Source organism: Aotus nancymaae, unplaced genomic scaffold (genome assembly GCF_030222135.1).
Source record: "Aotus nancymaae isolate 86718 unplaced genomic scaffold, 86718_ANA_hifiasm-v0.15.2.pri h1tg000057l, whole genome shotgun sequence".
In the NCBI taxonomy this organism is placed as follows: Eukaryota; Metazoa; Chordata; class Mammalia; order Primates; family Aotidae; genus Aotus; species Aotus nancymaae.
This window is the reverse complement of record NW_026988471.1, coordinates 67,592,438-67,596,597: the sequence shown is the minus strand read 5'-3', so window position 1 is coordinate 67,596,597 and position 4,160 is coordinate 67,592,438. Positions and strand designations below refer to the sequence as shown.

Here is a 4,160-nt window from a genome sequence, read left to right as displayed (position 1 = left end):
CAATTAAATGAATTCAGAAACTTGATACAGAAATAGACAAATTATATCTAACGATATCAAATAAATTTTATTATTTCTTAATACTTGTTAAGTCTGAAGTAAAATACTTGCTTTAATGATTGCTGGGCAAAAGATAGTCTTCAAATACATCTTTTAACATATAAAATATTTTACAAACAGTAATTTTTCAAAAATTAGATGGAGTTATACACAGTTCTTTGTAGATAATAATCTGAACTTTCTAAATAGCCTAATTTGCTTTGTTTTGCATGTTGAGTCCAAACTTAAGCCTTCACATTCACTGCTGATACTTCAGCTGTAATTTTAGGCCTGGTGACATAGGGGCCTTACATTGCCGAATTTAGTTCTTTAAAAATATCACCAAGATATGCAAAGGAATGCAGTCATGCTATATTTGAGAGCTTTAGCTAAAGATGCTTTTATTACAAAATAGTAATTTTCTGTCGCATTTGAAGTAGTCACACTGATGCCTTGCTGCTGTATAACCAGTGAACTTCAATATGAAAAATAAATTCTGGAATTCACCCCATTTATCATTGTAAATAACTGAAAAGTTTGCAATGTGAAGACAATCCTTTAATAGAGTTGCCAATTCGTATGACATTATCAAACACTTAAAAAACAAAGTTGCCTTCTTTGTAACAGGCAGTGCTTATTATGCAAATACACTGCCTGCACACACACTGGCAATAACTTTTATGTGAACTGTTTTTCTATCACTGCTGTCACCCATTATAGAGACATTGCTACATTTTTATAAAGTTGTTTCTGGTGTTATTGGAATTCAAAGCAGTTAAAATGTTCTCTTAATAGGTCTGTGGTGTTTTATAAAGTGATAAATATCCCTTTGTTGCCTGCAAGAATATATACAAATATAACCAAAATGGGAAAATTAGCACATCCACACACTTGCCTATTTGAAATGTAAAGATTTTACGAATCTCAGTCTCTGAGTGCATTATTTAAGACCTTGGATCTGCACTCTCAGATTCTGTTTTAGACTATGTTAATGGACAGTGGTGATTATTGTGTTGTGTAAACTTCCTCTCAGCCCAATTTTATGGGTGATGCCAATGACACAGTATTCTGGGATATTTTCTGAGCATTAAGTACTGCGAAGGGTCTGAGATTTTACCTGACTTGTATGCTAAACATTTAGATTGCCATAGTTTTGTGAATGCTGCACAGAAGACACGAGATTCCTGGGTCAGAGACAAAGAGCTTTGGTACTCACAGCACAGCAAGTAGCACTAGCTTCATGTCCACCTTGGCTTCCCATGCCTCCTTAGTCCCATGGGAATAATATGGAGACACCCAGAGAGATACCGGGCACACAGTGTGTTTACATCACTGCTGAGGAAGCCAGAGATACCGGGCACACAGTGTGTTTACATCACTGCTGAGGAAGCCAGAGCTCAGGGAACTTCTGTATCTTATAATCAGCTACAAGCAAACAAACTTGCTCAACCATTGCACTGGACAGAAAAATTACCTTTATTAGCCTGGAAAGCAAACAAACCTATCATTACCCTGTTGGGAGACACGACCTCTATTTCCCAAGTCTCTTTGCTATACAACATCTTCAAAAAGATAGTCTGAAACAAAGGTTGCCTGTGCCTCCACATGCAAGATGTATAGAAATGTGAGACACCCATGGAGAACTGTTTCTCAATACCCAGTGGTGGATTCTCCCCTTCACCTGCAATTTCACAAGTTAATTTGTATAATTCTATAAGTGCCTTTTTATTTTCAGATTTCACTCTTGTCTGGAGAATCCTCCAAGTACTTCAGGGGGATCCCACATTTTGAAAATCACTGTTTTAGTACAAGCCCTTATTTTACAATAAGGAAACTGACGTACAAAGAAGTTAAGTGCCTTGTCCAGGTTACAGCTATTTGAATGTCAACTCCAGGTGATGGAATTGTAAACCTAAGAAATAAGAAGGTAACAGCCAAAATGTCCTCTTCTTTAATCTAGAAATAGACTATTTAAAGAGTGCAAGGGTAAATGACTTTCCAGGGCACCTTAATGTGGGTTCCTTTATATGCAATCATTGAGACAAGGATTGGAGTACTAGAAGGTCGTTTGGGAAAGAAGACAATATAAGGTTAGTTATGAAGGAAGTTATTACTGTGGCTACCTGGGGCTTAACCTGCTGGGGAGCTCTGGGACCTAGTATAGTGTGGGAATCCCAGAGTTATGGAAAAGGGAGGAGCCAGGTTATTTATCAGCTAGTTCCCATCAGTCATTGGTTGAGGCAACTCCAGGAGATATAACTGTCCTAGCACTTCTGCCCTTCCCTGCACTTGGGTAGAACAGACTGTTCAGAGAGAGCCTGAAGGTGATGTGTTGCAGTTGGGGGCAGTTGAAAGTTAGATCTGTGTGCAGGGAGTGGTACATTCCAAGGGGATATGGCTGGGCACCAGCTACACCTGCTCCAATAGGCACAGCCTCTCCTTAAGACTTAATAAACATTTGAGTGAATCTTTCCTAGTCTAATTCTTCATCTCTGCATTTAGATGAAGGTCTTCAAACCTGATAGTGACACATGTGGATGGAATCAAGATGACATTCTAATGAAATGGAATTACAAGAAGGGGGCAAAGAATACAGAAAGTGTTGATCAAGGTGAGAAAGGAAAACCTACCTGACTGGAATGAGACATATATGCAGGAGAAGAGAGTAAGACAGAAAAGAGGAAGTACCGGACAAGAATAGCTAGAACAAAAGAACTGATGGCATGGGCAATTCCGGTTAAGGAAATTATTTTAGGGTTGAGGGGGCAGTGGACAGGAAGCAGATTACAGATTCTCTTCTTAGGTCCTGTCCGAGGAGACTCTGCTGAGTGAGAAATGTTTCTTTGTTACAGATGAGAACAATGACTCCAACATTTTGAGGAGGAGGATCCCTTTTACAGAAACATATTTTTTTGAAGATCTCCATGTGTTCGTGGTTGTATGCAGTTGAAATCTCCTTTGATTAAAAAGCATATGGCTAAAAGCTACAATGAATTCAGTAACACTGCAAAATGAGTTTGTGTTTTATTCACCAAAGCATTGCTTATATTTGAAAAACAGTAATGTATGCATGTGCAAAATGTGAGCTTTGTTCAGACACCAGGTTGGGAGAGTGCACTGGTTCCAAGACCCAACAAGTGACTCTCCTGTGAGGATGGGCGACAATCTGAAATCATGAGGGAGGAGCCTGAAAGATGTTCCCCCAAACTGCTTTAGAGAGTGCCAAGAAAACACATTATGCAAGGCCCGGAAACAAACTCCCCTGGGTAATCTGTCTCCTGAATTTCCTTCCATCGGTCAAGATTAGCCGTGCACCCAAATGCCTTTGTGTAAAACAATGGTAATGGGGGAGCAGAAAAAACTGGGTTCACAGAAAGCAAAACCCTTGAGTCCATACGTGCATTCTTTTAAGAAAAAACCCTGCCCTTCCACCTCCCAATTTTATCCTTGGGTGGCATAATACAAGGCTGTGGGGAATTTGGTTTGGGACGCTCAGTGGCATTTTCTGCTGTGAAGAATCCCTGCTTTGTCAAACCAGGTGTGTGTGTGTGTGTGTGCACGCGCGCGTGCACACGCGCATGTGTTCTCTATAACAACTTTGGATATATGCTGTCTTAATTTGGGTTCCAACTCTGAAATAAGGATTTGGGTATAAGTAATTCATTTGGCTGGTGTTATGGCCTAAATTGTGCCCCCTCTCCCATTCAGATGTTGGAGCTCTGACCCTCAATGTGAGTGTATTTAGAGATAGAGCCTTTAAAGAGGTAAACAAAGTTACATGAAGCCATAAAGGTGGAGGCCTCTAATAGAATAGGACTGACATCATTACAAGAAGAAGAGACACCAGGGATGCGCACGCACAGAAGAAAGACTGTGTGAGGACATGGTAAGAAGTTGGCCATCTGCAAGCCAAGTAAAGAGGCCTGGGAAAACCAAACCTACCATCACCTTGATCTTGGACTTCCAGCCTTCAGAACCTTGAGACAATAAATGTCTGTCATTTAACCCCTTGGTCTGTGGGTCTTCGTTATGGCAGCCTAAGCAGGCTAATACAGTAGGTGTCCCAGGAGGCACAGGGAGTGCATGAGATGTGAAATGGGGAAGGAAGGAAGGTCACCAGC

At 40.4% G+C, this 4,160-nt stretch overlaps 1 long non-coding RNA gene across 1 annotated transcript; it reads left to right on the top strand.

Annotated features, from left to right (window-relative positions):
- The first annotated feature begins 753 nt into the window (after positions 1-753).
- Positions 754-3,041, top strand: LOC135269697 (uncharacterized). The gene is made up of 3 exons (XR_010337949.1): positions 754-1,966; positions 2,542-2,650; positions 2,892-3,041. It is a non-coding gene; the product is annotated as an uncharacterized LOC135269697 (long non-coding RNA).
- Positions 3,042-4,160: the final 1,119 nt, after the last annotated feature.